The 26,454-nt window shown below is 50.2% G+C and overlaps 1 long non-coding RNA gene across 7 annotated transcripts; it reads left to right on the forward strand.

Moving 5' to 3' along the window:
- Positions 1–703: 703 nt before the first annotated feature.
- LOC146041670 (uncharacterized) lies at positions 704–22,148 on the forward strand. Of its 7 annotated transcripts, none has more exons than XR_014463531.1 (3): positions 704–727; positions 13,926–14,215; positions 21,923–22,148. It is a non-coding gene; the product is annotated as an uncharacterized LOC146041670 (long non-coding RNA). The 7 variants fall into 7 exon arrangements; XR_014463529.1 differs by lacking the exon at positions 704–727 and adding an exon at positions 4,587–4,737; XR_014463533.1 differs by lacking the exon at positions 704–727 and adding an exon at positions 7,617–7,636.
- The last annotated feature ends 4,306 nt before the right edge of the window (positions 22,149–26,454 follow it).

A 26,454-nucleotide genomic window follows, 5' to 3' on the forward strand; every position in this document is an offset into this window, starting at 1 on the left:
CAAGCTACGCCCCCTAATTTCGGGCACGCGCCTATGTCCCTCTTCAGTGTAGGGATGGCCATCGTTGCCATTGCCATCGATGGTTGCCATCGATGGCAATTCTGCAACTGGCCATCGATAGTGCTAAACTATGCAATGGCTGACCATCGATATATTTACATATCGATGGTCATCCATTGTGTTTGATTGATTGGCATGTGGGCCAATCAAAACATGGGGGCAGGGCTTCGTAGGTGTCGTGGGGCGGAGCACGTGGTGCGGCATTTAATAAAAAAAAAAAGCAGAACATTGTTTTGTTGTTCCATCGCTGGAGGGAAACTATCTGGTTCTCCCCCATTGAATCATCGATGGTCGATGGCCATCCCTACTCCAGTGAGCCAGGAAGTTGGGCGGTATGCTGATGTATCACTTTTTGAAGCTTATTAATAAATCTGCTGCCAATCGCTAGGAGGAGGCCCTGGCTGGAATATCAGAAGGTGCATAAAGCACAAATAACACATCATCTGGTGCTGGGCATGCCCCCATTAGTGACATGGAAATCCCGCACCCCTGTGCCCTGCTTGCATCCACACTGGATCCAAGTCTGCAGAGAATTGAAGACAACATTGAATCCACACAGTGCCAGGGGCGGAGAATACAATCAGGGAGAATCCTCCGCCCTGGCACAGGCAGAACTGCAGATGCTGGAAGCCTCAGAGATCTCTCTGGCACTGACGAGGAATTGCAGGTACGTAGCTGGATGATATCACCGGCACTGGTAGGCACGATGCCCAGCGTCTAGGCAATGTGATTATTGTGTCTGGTATATATCAATATTATTTGTGCCCACGGAATGAGGAGGACGACATTAATCCGAGAAAGCAGGACGGGGGCTGTATCCTCCTTGCTGCAGCCCACATCTGTATTGAAATCTTGGGGCCCGGTACACTGATATCTCTGGGGCCCCCCAACCCTGGTCCCCTTTGAGCAGCAGATTATTATTACATTGCATATTTCATTTTATTATCTCAAAAAAACAACAACAAATAATTAACAATCACTATGCAATGTAATAATGCTGGGCACAGTGGCCGTAATAGCATTTGCATTGCATAATGAATATTTGGTACTTGTGTAGTTTAACGGCGGCAGCTTACACTATGGGGGTTATTCTGATTCACTCGGAAAGGCACAATCACTCTCTAATGGAAAAAACCATATGCACTGCAGGTGGGGCTTATGTAACAGAGTGAAAGAGAGAGAGTTAGATGTGGGTGGGGGTGTACTTCAAACTGATATCTATATTGCAGTGTAAAAATAAAGCATCCAGTATTAACTCTGCACAGAAACAATAAAACACCCAATTCTAACTCTCTCTGCACATGGGGAATGCTAATGCATCAGCCCCACCTGCAGTGCACATGGTTTTGTCCATTAGAGAGTAATTGTGCCTTTCCGAGTGAATCAGAATAACCCCCTACGTTTGAAGCTACTTTATTAGTGTAGCCCAACGGCTGCCTAGCGTAGTCAGCGTAGTGTGCCGCGTCAGGCAGCTACTCACCGTACTGTCCCCGGCATCCCTGGCAAGCCTAGTGAGCGCCTCTCACACAGCGCCAGCATGATCCCCTCTCCAGCGGAGGCGCTACATCTGTCTGAGACGCTCCTGCGACTGAGTAACTATTGCGGCAGGGTACAGCAATCCTGCCGACAGGGTTGGGGGTTCGGTAGTGCGTGCGTCTCCTGCACAAAGAGGGGGTGCGGACGCAAGTGCGTCTCATGCACAATAAAGGAGGCATTTGCCAGTTCTCCATGTTACATACTGGCAAATGCCTCCATTTTAAACCCCCACTATCCACGCCAGCCCGAAGCATGGCAAACGGACGCGTTACGCGTCCTCCCGACCTTTTTATACCCCTACTATCCACGTCGGCATGGAGTTGATTTTATAAAGTGTGGCGAGCGCAGCGAGCCCCGCGAGGGGACACGGAATACATGTAAAGTAATCCGCGTCCGCTCAGCACGCATTGGGCTCGGTGGATCGCTGCGCTCGCGCCACTTTATACAATCGACTCCACGCCCACGTGGATAGTGGGGATACGAAAAGGTTGGGAGGACGCGTAACGCGTCCGCTCGCCATGCTTCGGGCTGGCGTGGATAGACAGAAATGACGACATGTGTTAACTGGTAATTGGATTTTAGTTAATAAGAAGAAGAAGAAATCAACTTAACAAAGTACAATAATATTGAAATTATCAAGAAGAAAGAAAAAAGTTAAACAGTTATTCTTCTGATTCTGCATTGACAGAAACTGCAGTTGAAGTTGACGCAGTTGTGTCAGCATCTGTGTCGTCTGCTTTGTCAGCCTGTGGGAGCAGAGTTAAGGCATAAAGTATACACTGGAAAGCGTTTTCTGTGCCAACAGTCTTTCACCAAAGGAATTCCTGTAGGTAGGAGTCCAGATTCTGGCGCACAGTGCCCCTTTGCCTTTTGTTGCACCACTTACACGATCCCCAAAGGCGTTTAATGTTTTGGGTGTGAACCCACTGTCCGGATCAATAAAATTGTAACGGTGGTTCAGCCGTGCATGGTGATATCCTGCCTGCTCCAGCTGCTTGGTGTTATATGCACGCAAGCAATCTGAGTATATAGTCGTCCCCGGTTCAGGGTGCTGGCGTCGCGTCTTTCCACAGGTGAAGCACTCACCGGTGTCTCTAGAAATGCCTCCGAACAGCCGCTGTTGAGGCAGCATGCGTTCCACATGACTTTTCCTCTGTACAAAGAGGCTCTCGTCCACCTCCACTATTTCCCCAGACCGCCAATCCGGCGTTGGGGCTGCGACATTAGGTCCACGGTGCAGGCCTCCCGCATAAGGTTGTTATACTGCACTGTGGTTTTTTTTAGAAATGTAGAGATGACGCTCACAGGATGTGATGCTGGGTAGCTCCTCCGCCCAACAAACACGAAGCGTATGAGCGTCATGAATGTGAGATGGCATCCACGGAACCACTGTGCGGCCCGGACGCTAACCTTTTTCTCGCAGCGCCACATCCGCTCCTTCATATTCAGTCGCATTGCATGGCCATTAGGACATATCTTGGTCTCAGGGAGAAAGTGGTGAAGCTGCAAGAAATTCACCGACTCCTCCTCCGTCTGCGGCAGGTTAAGAATGGTTAATTTGTTTGCAGCCATAACTGATCCAATGTACTGCGTACTGCTGACCGACTACGCTGGCCGCGGGAACAGTACGCTGACTCTGACCGGGACGATGGCTACGTTAAGCGGCCGCGGGAACAATATGCTGATTCTGACAGGGACGCTTACGGGAACACTACGCTACTTCTGACTGACTACGCTAACTACGCTGGCCGCGGGAACACTATGCTGATTCTGACAGGGACGCTACGCTGACGACGTAGCTGCCGCCGTGAAACTACACAAGTACCGAATATTGAATTATCTGTGGGGTGGGGGGGCGTTTATAAATAATAATTGCATATACATAAATGAGTCTGATTGAGCATACTTGCCTGTAATACCGACATTGCACAGCAGGGGAGGGGGGACAATGGCAATTGCATACCTCCCAACAGTCCCGATTATTATGACGTGTCCCACGGTGTGGGGTGGCTGTTGGGAGTCCCCCCTGTCGGCTGCTAAGCAGCGGGGAATAGACGCTGTGCGCATGCGCACAGCGTCTATTCCCGCAGCCAGAGGGCTGGGGGCATGGCTAGAGGCTCACAGAGCCTCTGGGTCATGTCCCCATAGCGGCAAAATGGGGGCGTGACCTCGCGGGAGAGCTGCGAGTATAGGCCACGCCCCAAAATTAGGCCACGCCCCCAGAAATTTTGGCGCGCCTTCGGCGGGTCCGGCGACCAGAAAGTTGGGAGGTATGCCATAAGGCCAATTACACATTGTGCCACACATGATGCCAATTACACATTGTGCCACACATCATGATGCCCATTACATACTATATAACAAACAGTGCCACTTACCTACATGCTCATTGCTAGGAACTTCATGCTCAATGCCAGGGGCTTCATGTTTGATGCCTAGAGGCTTCATGCTCGATGCCAAGGGGGACTGAAATTGCTTGTTGCCAAGGGGGGCTAAAATAGCTTGATGCCAAGGGGGACTAAAATTGCTCGTTGCCAAGGGGGACTAAAATTGCTCATTGCCAAGGGGGACCAAAATAGCTTGTTGACAAGGGGGACCAAAATAGCTTGTTGCCAAGGGGGACTGAAATTGCTTGTTGCCAAGGGAGACTTAATAGCTTGTTGCCAAGGGGGACTAAAAAGCTTGTTGCCAAGGGGGACTAAAAAGCTTGTTGCCAAGGGGACTGAAGCCCGCAGCCCCAAACACCCGCTCCCCGCCGATGCTGCGACATCCCCCATTGATGTAAACGGGAGCCGGGTTGCATGACCCGACGTACCCGTTTACACTGCCCTCTACCCTGATCCTAGCTGTGTTCTACCCAGGTCAGGACCTGGGTAGAAGTCCCGTGTAAAGGGACACAGGGTGACCCATTTACACCGCCGCTGACCTGGTTCTGACCCGCTGCTGACCCAGGGTTTTGCTGCGGTGCACAAGAGGTATAAGAAAGCATCCAAGTCTGCAGAGAATTGAAGACAACATTTAATCCACACAGTGCCAGGGGCGGAGAATACAATCAGGGAGAATCCTCAGCCCTGGCACAGGCAGAACTGCAGATGCTGGAAGCCTCATAAAGATCTCTCCGGCACTGACCAGGAATTGCAGGTACGTAGCTTGATGATATCACTGGCACTGGTAGGCACGATGCCCAGCATCTAGGCAATGTGATTATTGTGTCTGGTTTATATCAATATTATGTTTGTGCCCACGGAATGAGGAGGACGTCATTATGGGAGAAAGCAGGACGGGGGCTGTATCCTCCTTGCTGCAGCCCACCTTTGTATTGAAATCTTGGGGCCCGGTACACTGATATCTCTGGGGGCCCCAACCCTGGCCCCCCTTGAGCAGCAGATTATTATTACATTGCCTATTTAATTTTATTATTGCAAAAAATAAAACAACAGCTAATTAATAATGGTACTCTTTACCTAGATGGGCGCCAGCGATTGAAATCGCGGGCGTCGGGGGTAAAAATCGCGGTCATCGCGGGCATCGCGGGTAAATCGGGATGCCCGCAATGCCCGCGATGACCGCGATGACCGCGATTTTTCCATAGGGAACAATGTTAAAAAGGCTGATTGACCGCGATTTTACTGTTAAATGCCTCAATGGACCCGATTTGGCCATAGGAATCAATGTTAAATGGGCCACAGAGCCCATTAACCCTTAAATGTCCCCCCAAATTTTTAACGCCACCCCACGATCCACGCCAACCCGAAGCGTGGCGAGCGCAGCGAGCCCGCGAGGGGCGGCGGTACGCGTCCTCCGACCTTTTCATGCCCTACTATCCACTAGGGCGTGGAGTGAGAATATAATAGTGTGGCGAGCGCAGCGAGCCACCGAGCCCGAAGCGTGGCGAGCGCAGCGAGCCCCGCGAGGGGACGCGGATACCTTCACAGGTAGACGCGTCCCCTCGCGTGCTTCACAGGTGTCGGCGTCGCCACGGACACCTGTGAAGCCCGCGAGGGGACGCGTATAACTGTGAAGGTATCCGCGTCCCCTCGCGGGGCTCGCTGCGCTCGCCACGCTTCGGGCTCGGTGGCTCGCTGCGCTCGCCACACTATTATATTCTCACTCCACGCCCTAGTGGATAGTAGGGCATGAAAAGGTCGGAGGACGCGTACCGCCGCCCCTCGCGGGCTCGCTGCGCTCGCCACGCTTCGGGTTGGCGTGGATCGTGGGGTGGCGTTAAAAATTTGGGGGGACATTTAAGGGTTAATGGGCTCTGTGGCCCATTTAACATTGATTCCTATGGCCAAATCGGGTCCATTGAGCCATTTAACAGTAAAATCGGGTCCATCGCGCCTTTTAACATTGATTCCTATGGTAAATCGGGAGCATCGCGTCGCGGGCATCGCGGGTACATTTATGGCCGGCCGCGACGCGACCGACACGATTTCCATGTTTAACATGGGTTTCAATGGGAAATCGCGGGCATCGCGTCGGTCGCGTCGCGGCCAGACATAAATGTACCCGCGATGACCGCGACGGGCGCCCAACTAAGTAAAGAGTACCTTAATAATCACTATGCAATGTAATAATGCTGGGCACAGTGGCCATAATAGCATTTGCACTGTGATATTGCATTTACATTTACATTACCGACATTGCACAGCAGGGGGAGGGGGGACAATGGCAATTGCATACCTCCCAATAGTCCCTATTTTAGCGGGACAGTCCCTATTATTATGACGTGTCCCGCGGTGATGGGTGGCTGTTGGGAGTCCCCCCTGTCGGCTGCTAAGCAGCGGGGAATAGACGCTGTGCTCACAGAGCCTCTGGGTCATGCCCCCATAGCGGCAAAATGGGGGCGTGACCTCGCGGGAGAGCTGCGAGTATAGGCCATGCCCCAAAATTAGGCCACGCCCCCAGAAATTTTGGCGGGTCCGGCGACCAAAAAGTTGGGAGATATGCAATTGCCACACCCCCACTCACAGGCTTATTTTGTGAGTCCCCCTCCAGCCCTGCCCCTTTCATGACACGGCCCCTACTTCTGTGAGCTGGATGCCCTCTTCCGGAGTCACTACGGTGTCACAGTGCTTGTGTGACATGCAGTAGTGTAGCTAGGTGCCACGGTGCAAGGGCATGTTTCACCCCCCCCCCCCCCCATTTGTAGTAGGCGGGGTTTTGCGCGGCAAAAAGGGGGCATGGCCTAACATTATACCACACACCATTGCACATTTTAGCAAACTTTGTAATACCCATTACACATAAAGCCACACGCCGTAATGCCAATTACACACATGATGCCCATTACACATTGTGCCACACATCATGATGCTCATTACATACTATATAACAAACCGTAATGCCCATTACACATTTGACACATAAGTGCCACTTACCTACATGCTCATTGCTAGGAACTTCATGCTCGATGCCAGGGGCTTCATGCTTGATGCCAAGAGGCTTCATGCTCGATGCCAAGGGGGACTGAAATTGCTTGTTGCCAAGGGGAACTGAAATAGCTTGTTGACAAGGGGGGCTAAAATTGCTCGTTGCCAAGGGGGACTAAAATTGCTCGTTGCCAAGGGGGACCAAAATAGCTTGTTGCCAAGGGAGACTAAAGCTTGTTGCCAAGGGGACTGAAGCCCGCAGCCCCAAACACCCGCTCCCCGCCGATGCTGCGACATCCCCCATTAATGTAAACGGGAGCCGGGTTGCATGACCCGACGTACCCGTTTACACTGCCCTCTACCCAGGTCCTAGCTGTGTTCTACCCAGGTCAGGACCTGGGTAGAAGTCCCGTGTAAAGGGACACAGGGTGACCCATTTACACCGCCGCTGACCTGGTTCTGACCCGCTGCTGACCCAGGGTTTTGCTGCGGTGCACAAGAGGTATAAGAAAGCATCCATGTCTGCAGAGAATTGAAGACAACATTGAACCCACACAGTGCCAGGGGCGGAGAATACCATCAGGGAGAATCCTCCGCCCTGGCACAGGCAGAACTGCAGATGCTGGAAGCCTCATTGAGATCTCTCTGGCACTGACGAGGAATTGCAGGTACGTAGCTGGATGATATCACTGGCACTGGTAGGCACGATGCCCAGCGTCTAGGCAATGTGATTATTGTGTCTGGTTTATATCAATATTATTTTTGTGCCCACGGAATGAGGAGGACGTTATTATGGGAGAAAGCAGGACGGGGGCTGTATCCTCCTTGCTGCAGCCCACATCTGTATTGAAATCTTGGGGCCCGGTACACTGATATCTCTGGGGGCCCCAACCCTGGCCCCCCTTGAGCAGCAGATTATTATTACATTGCCTATTTAATTTTATTATTGCAAAAAAAAAAAACAACAGCTAATTAATAATCACTATGCAATGTAATAATGCTGGGCACAGTGGCCATAATAGCATTTGCACTGTGATATTGCATTTACATTTACATTACCGACATTGCACAGCAGGGGGAGGGGGGACAATGGCAATTGCATACCTCCCAATAGTCCCTATTTTAGCGGGACAGTCCCGATTATTATGACGTGTCCCGCGGTGATGAGTGGCTGTTGGGAGTCCCCCCTATCGGCTGCTAAGCAGCGGGGAATAGACGCTGTGCGCATGCGCACAGCGTCTATTCCCGCAGCCAGGGGGCTGGGGGCATGGCAAGAGGCTCACAGAGCCTCTGGGTCATGCCCCCATAGCGGCAAAATGGGGGCGTGACCTCGCAGGAGAGCTGCGAGTATAGGCCACGCCCCAAAATTAGGCCACGCCCCCAGAAATTTTGGCGGGTCTGGCGACCAGAAAGTTGGGAGGTATGCAATTGCCACACCCCCACTCACAGGCTTATTTTGTGAGTCCCCCTCCAGCCCTGCCCCTTTCATTACACGGCCCCTACTTTTGTGAGCTGGATGCCCTCTTCCGGAGTCACTACGGTGTCACAGTGCTTGTGTGACATGCAGTAGTGTAGCTAGGTGCCACGGTGCAAGGGCATGTTTCACCCCCCCCCCCCCCCATTTGTAGTAGGCGGGGTTTTGCGCGGCAAAAAGGGGGCATGGCCTAACATTATACCACACACCATTGCACATTTTAGCAAACTTTGTAATACCCATTACACATCAAGCCACACGCCGTAATGCCAATTACACATAAGGCCACACATCATGCCCATTACACATTGTGCCACACATCATGATGCTCATTACATACTATATAACAAACCGTAATGCCCATTACACATTGTGCCACACATCATGATGCCCATTACATACTATATAACAAACCATAATGCCCATTACACATTGTGCCACACATCATGATGCCCATTACATACTATATAACAAACCGTAATGCCCATTACACATTTGACACATAAGTGCCACTTACCTACATGCTCATTGCTAGGAACTTCATGCTCGATGCCAGGGGCTTCATGCTTGATGCCAGGGGCTTCATGCTTGATGCCAAGAGGCTTCATGCTCGATGCCAAGGGGGACTGAAATTGCTTGTTGCCAAGGGGAACTGAAATAGCTTGTTGCCAAGGGGGGCTAAAATAGCTTGATGCCAAGGGGGGCTAAAATTGCTCGTTGCCAAGGGGGACTAAAATTGCTTGTTGCCAAGGGGGACCAAAATAGCTTGTTGCCAAGGGGGACCAAAATAGCTTGTTTCCAAGGGGGACTGAAATTGCTTGTTGCCAAGGGAGACTAAATAGCTTGTTGCCAAGGGGTACTAAAAAGCTTGTTGTCAAGGGGGACTGAAGCCCGCAGCCCCAAACACAGGCTTATTTTGTGAGTCCCCCTCCAGCCCTGCCCCTTTCATTACACGGCCCCTACTTTTGTGAGCTGGATGCCCTCTTCCGGAGTCACTACGGTGTCACAGTGCTTGTGTGACATGCAGTAGTGTAGCTAGGTGCCACGGTGCAAGGGCATGTTTCACCCCCCCCCCCCCATTTGTAGTAGGCGGGGTTTTGCGCGGCAAAAAGGGGGCATGGCCTAACATTATACCACACACCATTGCACATTTTAGCAAACTTTGTAATACCCATTACACATCAAGCCACACGCCGTAATGCCAATTACACATAAGGCCACACATCATGCCCATTACACATTGTGCCACACATCATGATGCTCATTACATACTATATAACAAACCGTAATGCCCATTACACATTGTGCCACACATCATGATGCCCATTACATACTATATAACAAACCATAATGCCCATTACACATTGTGCCACACATCATGATGCCCATTACATACTATATAACAAACCGTAATGCCCATTACACATTTGACACATAAGTGCCACTTACCTACATGCTCATTGCTAGGAACTTCATGCTCGATGCCAGGGGCTTCATGCTTGATGCCAGGGGCTTCATGCTTGATGCCAAGAGGCTTCATGCTCGATGCCAAGGGGGACTGAAATTGCTTGTTGCCAAGGGGAACTGAAATAGCTTGTTGCCAAGGGGGGCTAAAAAAGCTTGATGCCAAGGGGGGCTAAAATTGCTCGTTGCCAAGGGGGACTAAAATTGCTCGTTGCCAAGGGGGACCAAAATAGCTTGTTGCCAAGGGGGACCAAAATAGCTTGTTTCCAAGGGGGACTGAAATTGCTTGTTGCCAAGGGAGACTAAATAGCTTGTTGCCAAGGGGTACTAAAAAGCTTGTTGTCAAGGGGGACTGAAGCCCGCAGCCCCAAACACCCGCTCCCCGCCGATGCTGCGACATCCCCCATTGATGTAAACGGGAGCCGGGTTGCATGACCCGACGTACCCGTTTACACTGCCCTCTACCCAGGTCCTAGCTGTGTTCTACCCAGGTCAGGACCTGGGTAGAAGTCCCGTGTAAAGGGACACAGGGTGACCCATTTACACCGCCGCTGACCTGGTTCTGACCCGCTGCTGACCCAGGGTTTTGCTGCGGTGCACAAGAGGTATAAGAAAGCATCCAAGTCTGCAGAGAATTGAAGACAACATTGAATCCACACAGTGCCAGGGGCGGAGAATACAATCAGGGAGAATCCTCCGCCCTGGCACAGGCAGAACTGCAGATGCTGGAAGCCTCATTGAGATCTCTCCGGCACTGACGAGGAATTGCAGGTACGTAGCTGGATGATATCACTGGCACTGGTAGGCACGATGCCCAGCGTCTAGGCAATGTGATTATTGTGTCTGGTTTATATCAATATTATGTTTGTGCCCACGGAATGAGGAGGACGTCATTATGGGAGAAAGCAGGACAGGGGCTGTATCCTCCTTGCTGCAGCCCACATCTGTATTGAAATCTTGGGGCCTGGTACACTGATATCTCAGGGGGCCCCAACCCTGGCCCCCCTTGAGCAGCAGATTATTATTACATTGCCTATTTAATTTTATTATTGCAAAAAAAAAACAACTACAGCTAATTAATAATCACTATGCAATGTAATAATGCTGGGCACAGTGGCCATAATAGCATTTGCACTGTGATATTGCATTTACATTGCATAGTGAATATTTAATTATCTGTGGGGTGGGTGGTTATAAATAATAATTGCATGTACATAAATGAGTCTGATTGAGCATACTTGCCTGTAATACCGACATTGCACAGCAGGGGGAGGGGGGACAATGGCAATTGCCACACCCCCACTCACAGGCTTATTTGGTGAGCCTCCATCCAGCCCTGCCCCTTTCGGCCGCTGGGCCCGCCTCCTACTTCTGTGAGCTGATGCCCTCTGCCGAAGTCACTACGATGTCACAGTGCTTGTGTGACATGAATGCACTGGGAACAGCTGAGAACACCAAAATTATACAAAAAAGTATAATAGTATTATTTATTTAATTAAACTTTTTTAAAAAGTTGTTCAACAATGTCTAGGTCGACAGTCACTAATATCGACAGACCACTAATGGTCGACAGTAGGTAAACACCTAAGAATGGGTGACATATACTAGGTCGACATTAACAGAAGGTTGACACAAAAGGTTGAGCATGGGCGACAGAGGAAAATGACGACACTGGTTTTCCGTGATTGGTTTTTTAAACCAAATTGTGGTACACTTATGCGGTGCCCATATCGACATAGACCCCAAAAACTGTTAAAAAAACTTGATCATGTTCATACCGACCTTTTTCTTGTGTCAAACATCTGTTTATGTCGACCTACTTGCTGTCGACTGTCAACCTAGACACTATAGACCATCTATACCATGACCAAAAAACCGACCACTCACTGCAGTCACACTGCTTATATTTTTATGTGAACGCAGTGGGGTACACAGGGCTGCCGAGGGGGGGGGAGTAAATACCCGGGTCCCGGGCTTGGTGGACGGGGTCGTCGGGGGCCCCGGTCCGACCCCTCCTTCCCCTTCCGTCCCTCCCGGGCAGCAGCAGTAGCACACACCTCTACAGCATGTGCTGTGCTGACAGCAGGCTCACTGACAGCGTGAGAGCTCATGGTGTGTGCTGCTGCTGCTGCTGCTGCTGGGGGGGGGGGGGGGGGGTAACACCCCCTCTAGACTTTTAGAGTGTTTTTTCACCCCCTTTAAACATTACGGGACGTGGCCTAATTGCGTGAGATGGCCACGCCTCCCACACTTAGACCACACCCCCAACATTTGCCCCGGGCCCAGCATACCTCTTGGCAGCCCTGGGGGTACAGCACATACAGCACACAGCAGATGTACAACATATATATCAGCTCCGGGCTGCAATGTGGGCGGTGAGAAAACAATTACAACACCATTGTAACACATAGGGCTACACAGCAGCTCATGTTTCCTGGTTGTGGGAGTGTTACACAGCAGCTCATGTTTTCTGGTTGTGGGAGGGCTAGACAGCAGCTCATGTTTTCTGGTTGTGGGAGGGTTACACAGCAGCTCATGTTTTCTGGTTGTGGGAGGGCTACACAGCAGCTCATGTTTTCTAGTTGTGGGAGGGTTACACAGCAGCTTATGTTTTCTGGTTGTGGGAGGGTTACACAGCAGCTCATGTTTTCTGGTTGTGGGAGGGCTAGACAGCAGCTCATGTTTTCTGGTTGTGGGAGGGCTAGACAGCAGCTCATGTTTTCTGGTTGTGGGAGGGCTACACAGCAGCTCATGTTTTCTGGTTGTGGGAGGGTTACACAGCAGCTCATGTTTTCTGGTTGTGGGACCACAGCTTAGTTTAAAAAAAAAAATTGGTCCATCAGGGGGGGTTTGCTGATAGGCCCCACATCTCCCACACTGCAGCCATGTGTTATCACTTACCTTTCCGGAGTCCCACTCTGGAGATGCAGTTGCAGTACAAAAAAAAAAACACCAGCAAAATGGCACAGTAGAGATATTGGGGCAGATGTATTAAGCCTGGTGAAGAGATAAAGTTGAGATAAAGTGGAAGGAGATAATGCACCAGCCAATCAGCTGAGTTTGAAATATGACAGTTAGGAGTTGATTGGCTGGTGCATTATCTCCTTACACTTTATTTCAACTTTATCTCCAGTTTATCTCTTCGCCAGGCTTAATACATCTGCCCCAGTTTCTCCAGAACATGGTGGGTGCCATGTTTCTAGAGACCTGTGCATTCCCAGTAGACTCTGGCAAGATGCCAAAGTCTACTGGGGCATGAAGAGGAGAGAGCCCACCCGGAGACTGCACACAGGCCGCCTCCTCTGTAATACCCCTGCGCAGAGGCGGATTAAGCACGGGGCGACATGCTTTTAGGTCCATGTGCAGGGTGAGCCCCACTCATCCTCTGCCGTGAGAGGGTTAAAAATGACTAAATATTTAAAAATCGTGATCCATTTAAAAAAAAAAGGCCTGTTTCAGGTTTGCTTGGGAAGCTTTGAACATCGCAGCTTATCGAGCGCCTGAGCCGCCGCCGAACCCGATCCTGTTTGGTGAAGCTAATTACTCATAAAATATAAAAGAAAAAAACTCTGCTCCAATGACAGATGGGCAGATGTACTAAGCCTGGTGAACTGATAAAGCGCAAGGTGATAACGCAGCAGCCAGTCAGCGCCAACTGTCCTGTTATAGGCTGGATTTGAAAAATGACAGTTGGAAGCTGATTGGCTGCTGCTTTATCACTTCACCAGGCTTAATAAATCTGCCTCACTGTTCGTTAGTAGGGCACTAGTGTAACGCCGCTGAGCGTGCACCGATAACGATCATGAGCCAGATTAGCCCCTGGGAATATCTGGATACATTTTAGCACATATTTGTAAGCACTGTTATCCTGCATTATGGAACCCAGAGGGAATAGCGGAATGGGGTCCCAGCTGGGTTCTTGTACTTCCAGCAATGAATTTGAGTGTTCTATGTTGGCAGACGGAACATAAGGGTTTGTAGTTGTAGCTGAAGCGTATTCGCTCATCATCTCTTCACAGAGGCGAACGATGCCAGAGACTGAATTCTTTCACTGAAGAGACTCCACCTCCGCTCATAAACAGCCAGACCAGTGATTCCACTATAGAGTTCCCAGAGCTGCCATAGAGGAAAGCTGACCTGCGGAATGGAGAGCGAAAATAAAACCATGTACCAGCCAAATGTGGTGACGATGCAGCCTATGCCCATGTCTGACCAGCCCCGACCAAAGGATTACTTGGTGTTTTCCATCTTTAACCTGGTCTGTTGCTGCATGCCTATTGGGATCGCTGCGCTCATCTATTCTATCAAGGTAGCTGCAAAAGTGATTTGTTTCTTGCTTTCTGTTACCTGTGTTATTTGTTTCTGCAATCTGTTTTATGTGTTTATGTTACATGTGTTATTTGTTTCTGTTGCCTGTGTTATTTGTTTACATTACTTATTATGTGTTGACATTTGCATGTGTTATGTGTTTACATTACCTGTGTTATTTGTTTACATTACTTATTATGTGTTGACATTTGCATATGTTATGTGTTTACATTACCTGTGTTATTTGTTTCGGTTGCCTGTGTTATTTGTTTACATTACCTGTGGTGTGCGTTTACATTACTTGTGTTATACATCACCTATGTTATTTGTTTACGTCACATGTGTTATTGGTTTATGTCACATGTGTTATTTGTGTATGTTAACTGTGTTATTTGTTTACTATACCTGTGTTGTTTACACTCCATGTGTATTTGTTAACATTACCTGTGTTGTTTGTTTCTGTTGCCTGTGTTGTTGTTGTTGTGGTTGTTGTTGTTGTTGTTGTTGTTGTTGTTTTGGGAGTGGTTCTGCTTCCTATATTTATTTTTTCAGCAGCCTCCTTAGGGATGTTTCCAACCATCGACAGTTTATTGTACAACCACCCTGATGGGTCCTTACAATGTTAAATCCCCCCCCCCCCCCCATTGTCAACGCCACCCCCAGGATCAATGCGAACCCGAAGCGTGGCATCCTCCGACCTTTTTATACCCCCACTATCCACGTCGGCGTGAAGTTGATTTTAGATAGTGTGGTGAGCGCAGCGAGCCACCGAGCCCGAAGTGCCATAAGATGAGGAAACAAGTACCATTTATATTACCTGTGGTGTGTGTTTACATCACCTATGTTATTTGTTTATGTCACGTGTTATTTGTTTGTCACATGTGTTATTTGTTTGTCACATGTGTTATTTGTTTGCGTCACATGTGTTATTTGTTTACATCACATGTGTTATTTGTTTACGTCACATGTGTTATTTGTGTATATTAACTGTGTTATTTGTTTACTATACCTGTGTTGTTTACGCTATATGTGTATTTGTTAACATTACCTGTGTTGTTTGTTTCTGTTACCTGTGATGGTGTTGTTGTTGTTGTTGTTGTTGTTGTTTTTTTGGGAGTGGTTCTGCTTCCTATATTTATTTTTTCAGCAGCCTCCTTAGGGATGTTTCTAACCATCGACGGTCTAAGATAGATGCCTGCACCCAATCTACAGCAAACATCGACACGTCAGTCCGATGGCTGGGGTCTGAGCAAGTGCAACCATCGATGGGTGAAACCATTGCTGGTTTCTGTCAATATTTTAACCCATCGAGCATCAGTAGCCTACCTCAAAGATTCCCTGTAAACCCACTTGTATTGATCAATTAAATTACCGGTACAAGCATTGAAGGTGTTGTACTCACAGAAAGTTACGGGGGGGGGGGGAGCAGGGAAAAGGTGTTGCAAATTCTAAGCGTGTCACCTTTATGGGAAAATGTCTGGGAGTCTGAGACGCATAAAGAAGCCCTTGTCGGTGGGAGAGAACCTGGAGAGGGACGGAGGGGGGTTAGGAGATACAGGCCAGCCCCTCAGACCTCGGCAGGGCCATAGAAGGTAAGCCCAGCAAAATAAATGTATATGTGTATAGACAGTCACATTTTGATAGGCAAATGTGTCAAATATATCTCTGCAATTACAGTAGAAGTTCTGGAAGGACGCCCTTGTGGGTATGGGTAAAATCCGGAATCGGATAAGACACCGGAATGCCGGACTGGACATCAAACTCTGCATTCCGGAGCTTGTAGTATCCGGTCCGGGGGTGTCCTGTCCGGGGGTGCTCCATCTGATGAGGCTGCTCTCGCACCTGTCACCTGGGAGAGGAGAGGGGGGAGAATACAGCCTCACCGCATGGTCCGGGGGTGTAATAAAAACTGGAACGGTCCAGACCACACGGGGGAGGCTGTAATCTCCCCTTCCCCATGTCCCTGGTGTGAGCAATCACAGGCACCCCCCCGGACAAGACACCCCCCGCATGGGACACCCCTCGGACCAGACACTATAAGCTCCGGAATGCAGAGTTTGATGTCTGGTCCGGCGTTCCGGTGTCTTATCCGGGTCCGGTTTTTACTTAGTCCCTGCCCTTGTTATTCATTTGCTGATACACGGTGCTGTAATTCCAAGTGAAGCCTTGCTTGGTAGAGGGACAGGAGATGTGATTCCACAGTCAGCCGGTAGACTTCTATGTCTCTGAGAGTCTAAGGGGTGTATGTACTAAACCTTGGAGAGAGATAAAGTGCAGAGAGATAAACTACCAGCCCATCTGCTCCTAACTGACATTAAGTGACAGGAAAGTTAGGAGCAGACGGGCTGGTACCTTGCGGTAGATGTATGAAGCTGTGATAAGGGAGAAGTGTGCCAGAGGAGAAGTGGCTCACAGCAACCAATCAGCACCGAAGTAACATCTATAATTTGCATAATATCAAATCCTACAGAGCAGCTGATTGGTTGCCATGGGCCACTTCTCCCCTGTCTCACTCCTCCTCCCTTATCACTGCTTCATACATCTTCCCCTGTATCTCTCTCCACTTGATCACACTGCAATGCTTAGTGCATCTGCCCCTAACTCTGTATCCGGTGATTTACGTCTCTATACAGTTGTTGTTACTATATATAGCTGTTGTGGTTTATTTATGAGGCGCGGCGGGGATAGTACACGGCGTCCACTCAGCGTAAGATGAAAATATTCTGCTGGCTCCTAACGAGCAGCGATTTCTCTCGCAGTCCCCTCTACGGATGCATATGGCTTACATTACTCGCACTGCCCCTGAGAACAATGGGCAGTCTGTGTATCCCTCTCCCTGATTTTTTGGGGTGGGGAGTTTGGCGGCCGTGCCCTGGCATGTCAGCCGCGCACAATGGGGACTGTGTCGGGTGACAATGGCAAGTTCGGGAATTGACTGCAGGTGGGGGAATTGTATCAAGCACTGAAAAACACCAGGGAAGTGGACTTGTACAGCAGTTCCCCATCGAAACCAATCAGCTTTGAGGTAGCATCTGTGAAGTGTATTCGAAGAAAAAAATAAAAGTGGTAGAAGCTGATTGGTTGATTTTGGCCACTTCCTATTATCATCACAGCTGGATGCATCAGTCCCTAAATTTTTGGTTTTAAAGTGTTTATTAATTTTGAGTACTGTAGGTGAGGAATAGACATACAGATGTCAAATGTATCATATCAGGATAATCAAAAGGGGGTAACATGAAGAAAGTCAAGCAAATATCCATCTTGTTTAAGCAAACATTCGGTAGAGATATTATGTCATAAATAACAAAAAGCATATAGTCATAGCATATGATGGAACTATTAGTAATTAGGAATAAGTACTCTTAACAGCGTTTGAGTTACGTTTCCGTTAAAAAGAAAGCACATACTGGTACTAGTAACTGTAAAATGAATGGATGGGAGGGGGGTGAGACAAGACAGGGATGACATTAGGGTAGAATAGGGGGGTTAAAGATAACAGAAATATGTTGAATAGATATTATTATCAGATTTAAGATATATATGTAGTGTCCGATAATTAATCGAGTAAGAGATGTTTACGGCTAGACTAGCAGGTCTGTTGTGCCATTGGTTTTGAAGGCCAAATTATCCCAGCGTTTCCTATTTAAGGACCCCAACATCTCCAGAGGCAGAAAACATAACAGGCATTGGGCTCAATCCCAGCATCCACCCAGATATTACCTAGAATCCACGTTTGATCTCCAAAGGATCCAGTTTTTTAAATCATATTTCGTCCCTGAGAGGTTGACATCTGGAGTTAACATTGACACTCTTGTTCTATAAGCTTATGGAATGTTACCCCTGAGGAGGTCGTTTACGACGAAACGCGTTGGGTTTATTCCTTGTACTTGTTGAACCGAATTGACTCCATACGGATGAGAAAAATGCTTTTATCTTGTGTTTTTTATATAAATTTGTATTAAAACTGTTGAACAGTGATTTGCATTACGGTTCTTTATACCGGATTTGGTGGTGGAATTTCATACCAGGGGCACACTCTGTTTCCTACTATCCTTTAGTAAATGCATACCTCCCAACTGTCCCGCCGGTCCATTTTTGGGGGGATGTTCCCGCACCCTGCCCGCAGGGTCCCGTGTTGGGGAAGGGGGTGTTGGAAGTCCCCCCTGTCACCCATGAATAGGCGCCGTGCACATCAAATCATGTCACTGCAGCCTTGTCCTCACTGATACATTTCCTGATATACTCTGTGCTGCTGGAACCTGCTCCTCCCACTATATAACTCTCAGTCTGTGGCTTCCTGCTGCCTCCATTCTCCTCCTCACATCATGTCACTGCCCCTGTCACATGCAGCCCTGTCCTCACTGACACATCCCTCATCTCCTGATATACTCTGTGCTGCTGGGGACCCTGCTCCTCCCACTATATAACTCTCAGTCTGTGGCTTCCTGCTGCCCCCATTCCCCTCCTCACTTCATGTCACTGGCCCTGTCCTCACTGACACATGACTCATCCCCTGATATACTCTGTGCTGCTGGGGACCCTGCTCCTCCCACTATATAACTCTCAGTCTGTGGCTTCCTGCTGCCCCCATTCCCCTCCTCACTTCATGTCACTGCCCCTGTCACATGCAGCCCGGTCCTCACTGACACATCACTCATCCCCTGATATACTCTGTGCTGCTGGGGACCCTGCTCCTCCCACTATATAACTCTCAGTCTGTGGCTTCCTGCTGCCCCCATTCCCCTCCTCACTTCATGTCACTGCCCCTGTCACATGCAGCCCGGTCCTCACTGACACATCACTCATCCCCTGATATACTCTGTGCTGCTGGGGACCCTGCTCCTCCCACTATATAACTCTCAGTCTGTGGCTTCCTGCTGCCTCCATTCCCCTCCTCACATCATGTCACTGCCCCTGTCACATGCAGCCCTGTCCTCACTGACACATCCCTCATCTCCTGATATACTCTGTACTGCTGGGGACCTTGCTCCTCCCACTATATAACTCTCAGGCTGTGGCTTCCTGCTGCCTCCATTCCCCTCCTCACATCATGTCACTGCCCCTGTCACGTGCAGCCCTGTCCTCACTGACACAGCACTCATCTCCTGATATACTCTGTGCTGCTGGGGACCTGCTCCTCCCACTATATAACTCAGTCTGTGGCTTCCTGCTGCCACCATTCCCCTCCTCACATCATGTCACTGCCCCTGTCACATGCAGCCCTGTCCTGACTGACACATTATTCCTCTCCTGATATACTCTGTGCTGCTGGGGACACTGCTTACACTATCCCTGCCCTGCATCATTCCATTCTGACCCACACACTATGCATTCTAGTGAGTGATGTGCAGCTGCTCCCGCCTCAGCTATCACAGATGACATTCATGGAAGCAGAGTGTGAGATTCCATTGTGGCACGTTACTGTGGGGGTATTTGGGGTCAGAGGATTGGTCACACAGAGCGTGTAATGAGCTGTCTGAGATAAGCATTTCCTTGTTCTCCATGGCATGAATGGATAGTGGAAAGTATTGCCCCCAACTAGGGGTTCCCGGGGGGAATGAGACCCCTTGGCCCCACAATAAAGGGTTTCCTCCCTCTAGGGCCCACAAGCCCAGGGCTAAGGCCTGGGGTTATCCCCTACACCCCTGTGCTTTTTGTAGTGTTAAAAAGTACAATTAATATTTTACAGGAGGAACTATAGGTCCCAACAAGCCTCCCTATCAGGCTGATACACGGAGAACCACAAGTACCAGCATGTGTGGCAATGAAGGCCCCCTGTGAGAGAAATATAAAATAAAACACAAGACACACACATGTTTGCAATACAACTTGCACACTCACACTTACACTCACACTTGCAGCGGCAGATGTTGAGTGGTTGGCAAAAATATCATTTCGGCCCCTCGGCCATTCCCACTTTTGTTCACAATTTGCCGCAAGGCATCGGGCCCTTACTCCTCAGGGTCCCTGGAGCAACGCACTCATTGCACCATTTCTAGTTCCTCCTCTGCACACTCCTGCTCACACATACTTACCTACTGGAGCTATCCACCAATCAGAGTGCAGCATTATCTACATGCATCTCCCCTTGCAGCCAGGCAGTGAGTGGCTATTAGCATGCTGATTGGTCTGATTGGTGGATGGCTGGAGCTATCCACCAATCAGAGTGCAGCATTATCTACATGCCTCTCCCTCTGCGGCCAGGCAGTGAGTGGCTGTTAGTATGCTGATTGTTGGGTGGCTGGAGCTATCCACCAATCAGAGTGCAGCATTATCTACATGCCTCTCCCCCTGCGGCCAGGCAGTGAGTGGCTGTCAGCATGCTGATTGGTGGGTGGCTGGAGATATCCACCAATCAGAGTGCTGACAGCCACTCACTGTATGGCAGTATGTGGAGTAACAGCCCAGGACCAGGGCTGCCAAGAGGGATGAGCGGGTACTAATTCCCCGGGCCCGGGCTTGCTTGAGGGGCCTGGCAGGGGCCCTGGTCCAATGATGATAAAACTCCCCCCTCATCTGATTTATCTGCTTTTCATTGTTTTCCGCTACGGGTAACGCCCCAAAAATTTACCGGGGCCCCGCATACCTCTCGGAGGCCCTGCCTAGAGCTACAAGAGGGGTAAAGGTATGACCTTATTATCACCTATTCCCATGGATATGATCCCCAATACGTCGCTTCGCCCATCCACTAACATTATACTTTAAGCTTCAGCATCTGGAGTTGTACGAAGCGGGCACATCGCTGGGCGGGACCCATCCTGCGGGGCGGCCTTGCCCTGTACTGGGCTGCCCCCCCCCGCCCCCGCCGCAGACTGTTGCCTTGGTTTGTAGTTTATCAAGTCCTCGCTGAACTACAACCCACTGTGAATCGGACCCCTTAGTGCGCACACTATATGCATGATACATGGTTATCAACATCGTTATCGTGCATATTGCTATTGATTATCATCATCGGATGCTGCATAATCAGTGCCGGTGCAGGGGGGGGGGAGAGGGATACGGCCGCCATGCTACTCACCCTTCAGGAGGAGCCCAGGTGACGGTCTAGCTCAGCGGGCGGGAGGGAGAGCTGGAGGTCTGGCTTAGCGGGCGGGAGGGAGGGCTCGCTGCGCTGTGTGCAGATCAGTCCCGGTGCATGTTAACTGCCATTTTCCTCCACCCGCACCGTGTACAGCCGCTCAGCCGGGCAGCGCTGAGCACTTATCTCACCCTCAGACGCTGCCCGGCTGAGCGAGTGTACGCGGTGCGGGTGGAGGAAAATGGCAGTTAACATGCACCGGGACTGAACTACAGCGCAGCGAGCCCTCCCTCCTGCCCGCTAATCCAGACCTCCAGCTCTCCCTCCTGCCCTGCTCCCAACTACCGCCCCCCAGTGGCAATAGGCAAATGCCTAACACTGCCTAGTGGTGACGCTGGCCCTGTGGATAATCAGCGCGTGTTAGTTCCGCTGAGCAATAACAGACGTCCACATGGGCGCAGCAGTGTAGAATAAGCCCCTAAATGCCCCATAACAGGACGGCACTGTACCGTCAGGTGTGACCCGTGCGCGCACTGTACCTGCTCGCTGCGGTTATGTACAGACAGTATATAGCATTGCTGCACAGAATACCACTGCATTTGTCCTACTGGTGGAGATATTTCTAGTGGCCAGTAGCGGATGACGTGTGATGTCACTTCCTGCCAATAATGAAGTTTTTTTGTTTTTCAGACACGAGACGCTTCGGGCCAGAGTGACTGGAGCACGGCTGGGAAACACTCCCGTACCGCCTTAAACCTGAATATCGCTGCCGTGGTGATCGGCATCGTCCTCAACATCGTCATTTGTGTCCTTTACGTTTACTTAGGCTTCCAGAAATAAACGACTGGAAGTGGCCGACCAATCAGCACCGCCGGAACCGCACCATGAAAGTGTAAATAAAATGCTTTCAAAGCTGGACGTGTGCTCGCTGTCATTGTGTGAGGAAGACTCGGGATAGGGCATTCAGATGTAATACGGCTGATTGTGAGGCATAGGACCTTATCTAAGTGAGACACAGGGGCCTGTACTAAGGGCCTGATTCAATCCTGCACACAGGGCTGCAAATTGGCAGCACAAGCGATTATTGGACAATTGTACATATGCACAGTACGTGTGTGCATGCGAAGGCCAGCTATCACAGACTACTCACAGGGTTATTGACACCCTGCGATATTTGGGGATAGTAACACAGGCATTTTGCGGCCATTGGGAGGGGGGGGGCACTGACATCAGCAGCGGCCTCCTTCTCCCCGCGTAAATTGCAGCGCCGAGTCCTGGTTTATTGGCCGCTGAAAACAGTTGGGAGTACCCCCTCCCTGTCATTGCTCTGCTGAGGGAGGGGCTGAGGGCATGGGCAACAGCTCTCAGAGTTATGGCCATGCCCCCACAGCTGGGGGAGAATGAGGCAATGCACTGGGGCCCTTACCCATTCTCCCCTCCTAGGGGTGGGGGTGCTATCAGCAGCAGCTTTGATGTCCCACGGGTGGCAGGGGGTGCTCTATCTTCCACTCAGCATGTAGGACCTGGAGCAGTAACTTCTGCTAATTACTCCTTTACTGCACAGGTGGTGGGAGGGAGAACACTAACGTGTGAAAGGGGGCACTAAGCTGAATGAAGGGTCCCTTGTAAATGACTCCCAGGGAGGTAGGGTTTTTTTTATACGCAGAGGAGGGTTGGATAATGGAGTGGGCTTAATATTCGTCAGTTTCCGGTGGAAGGGCAGCTTGTTTGACTGCAGATATCACCATTATCTGGAAATAGATTCCTTAGCCTTCGTTAGTATAAAAACCTAGAGTCCCAACTTTCAGGAGGTGCTGGGGACTTGGGGATCAGAGATCAGGAACCAGAGCAATCCATTGACAAAACTATAAAACTGTACACCAGACGTTTGGAGCTGGGGCAGGGACCGGCTGCTGGAAGGCTGATATCTCTGGTTCTGGGCATGATAGAGACAAGCTGCTAGTGTTGGCAGAAAGGGGAGAGTCCCAGCTTTTGGAATATACTCTCAAAACTCTAAAGGTGGCCATACATCAGAAAGATATTGTACCCAATCATACAATCTCAATTGATTGCAAGATGGATTGTATGCAGATTGTGTGCACATCTTATGTACACAATCATACAATCATGCAGCAGATGGATTGTTAAGGCCCCCATACACTAGAGCCACTTGTCCTTAGGACAAGTCGCCCCCGACTTCCCCCTGAGCTTTCCCGGCTGCTCCCCGGGGGAGCTTGATTAAATTGGCACTTGATATGCCATTTTTTACATGTGATAAATCGTCTCGATTTATCACATGTAAAAAACCCGGGGAGCAGGGGGGGGGGGGGGGGCGGCTACAGAGCAGGGCTGCTGGTGGGAGCAGGGGGGGCTGGGGATGCTGCGGGGGAAACAGGCGGCATAGAGCCGGGAGCTGTCAGTGCTAGAAAAAAAAAGCCTATACAATGAATGGGCAGCCTGTGATTGGCTGAGCGCTCTCTCAGCCAATTGCTGACTGGCTGAGAGAGCGCTCAGCCAATCACAGGCCGCCCATTCATTGTATGGGCTTTTTTTTTTTATTCCGTACTGACAGCTCCCGCCGGCTCTAAGCCGCCTGTTCCCCCGCAGCGTCCCCAGCCCCCCCTGCTCCCTCTACCGCCGCGCCGCCCCACTAGGTCCCAAGTCGGGTGGTCGGACGTGCAGCAGGTCCGACCACCCGACGCAGATCCGATGCGCACGGGACCGCGCATCGGATCTGAGGGGACATCAAAACTAGCCGATTTTGGTCCGATTTCGGCCAGATCCGACTGATCTGGCTGAAATCTGACCAAAATCGGCTAATGTATGGGGGCCTTAAGACTGATTGTATGATGGATTGTGAGTAGGTTGTGTGTCCAAAAACCACCAAGGACTGCCGGGGGTACTTGTTTCCTAGCACGGCTACACCGATTTTGATCGGATCGGAAAAATTGCATCGATCGCATCGAATGCGACCAAATCGCATGCGATGCGATGCGACCGACGCGATGGACCCGATTTTTACATTGATCAAAATGTGAATAGGGTCCCTGGGACCCTATTTCACATTGGATTCAATGTAAAATTGTCCCCAGACCCCAATTTTAACCCCCCTGATGGCTCAAATGTCCCCATTGTAAACGGCACCCCACGATTGACGCCAACCCGAAGCGTGGCGAGCCCGCGAGGGGCGGCGGCACGCGTCCTCCGACCTTTTCATACCCCTACTATCCACGTCGGCGTGGAGTTGAGAATATAAAGTGTGACGAGCGCAGCAAGCCACCGAGCCTGAAGCGTGGCGAGCGCAGCGAGCCACCGAGCCTGAAGCGTGGCGAGCGTAGCGAGCCCCGCGAGGGGACGCGCATAACTTCACAGGTATACGCGTCCCCTCGCGGGACTCGCTGTGCTCGCCATGCTTCAGGCTCGGTGGCTCGCTGCGCTCGCCACGCTTCAGGCTCGGTGGCTCGATGCGCTCGCCACACCTTATATTCTCAACTCCACGCCGACATGGATAGTAGGGGTATGAAAAGGTCGGAGGACGCGTACCGCCGCCACGCTTCGGATTGGTGTCAATCGTGGGGTGCCGTTCACAATGGGGGGGGGGGGCATTAATTAATACCCATGACGGGGGCATATAAAATGAGAAATGGCCCAATTTACCATTGTTTCCTATGTAAAATGTAGTTAATCGCATCTTGTGCCATTATGATGGCAGAAGACCAACGCGATTGCAATGTTAAAAATATTTTAACATTGAATCCTATGGCTAAATCGCGTTAATCGCGTCGGTCGCGTCGCGTGCCATGTTAATGCAAGCGACCGACGCGATTAACGCGATTTTGCCTTTGCCGGCAAAATGTACCAGATTTCAAATAATATCGGGTCCATCCCGTTACTCGTGTACCTTAACTTAAGGTACACGAGTAGTAACGACTGTGGCCGTTCTAGGAAACAAGTACCCTGCCGGGGATTTCAAGGGAAATTGTACACAATCATGAGCGCAATCAATCTTTCTGATGTATAGCCAGCTAGTCAGAGAGAACCTGAGAAATATGACTGGGAATTGCAATTAACAGGTCGGATGTGGACTGCTGCTTTGAAGTTGGATATCTCCAGTTCCCCAGGGCCGATTTTCAAAATTTTGGTATCCCTGGAACAAGGGGATCCTCAGCTATCAGAATAGGACCCTTATACACCTGGGGCCCCTGGGCAAGTGCCAATTAAGCCCATACGAAAAGACTGCCCTGATGAGGGAGTGGCCTCGCTGGAGTACTGCCAAAGTAGGCCATTTCCCCTGACTACAGGGTCACGACCCCCACAAGTGTCCCTCCTCAGCTGCCACCAATATTGGGAGGTGTGACTAAGCCATGGAGAGAGAAAAGGTGGAAGGAGATAAAGTACCAGTCAATCAGTGCCTAGCTTCCAGGCCGTGTATGAAAAAATACAGTTAGGGGCTGGTTGGTTGGTAGTTTACCTCCGTCCACTTTATCTCTCTCCATTGCTTAGTGCATAGGCCTGACAGTGTTTTTCTTCTTTTGCACCTTTATGCATACGGGATCACAGTCACTGTAACACGCCCCTGACATCACCATAAGCCGCAGTATCCCCATATATCTGATGTGTCCCCGGTTACCCCCCATTGTACCTGTATACGGGATCACAGTCGCTGTAACACGCCCTGACATCACCATAAGCCGCAGTACCCCTAATATATCTGATGTGCCCCCCGGTTACCCCCCATTGTACCCGCATACAGGATCACAGTCACTGTAACACGCCCCTGACATCACCATAAGCCGCAGTATCCCCATATATCTGATGTGCCCCCCGGTTACCCCACATTCTACCTATATACGGGATCACAGTCACTGTAACACGCCCCTAACATCACCATAAGCCGCAGTATCCCCATATATCTGATGTGCCCCCCGGTTACCCCCCATTGTACCTGCATACGGGATTACAGTCACTGTAACACGCCCTGACATCACCATAAGCCGCAGTACCCCCATATATCTGATGTACCCCCCGGTTACCCCCCATTGTACCTGTATATGGGATCACAGTCACTGTAACACGCCCCTGACATCACCATAAGCTGCAGTATCCCCATATATCTGATGTGCCCCCCGGTTACCCCCCATTGTACCTGCATACGGGATCACAGTCACTGTAACACGCCCCTGACATCACCATAAGCCGCAGTATCCCCATATATTTGATGT

This window comes from Crinia signifera, chromosome 19 (assembly GCF_055691185.1).
Source record: "Crinia signifera chromosome 19, ASM5569118v1, whole genome shotgun sequence".
NCBI lineage: Eukaryota > Metazoa > Chordata > Amphibia > Anura > Myobatrachidae > Crinia > Crinia signifera.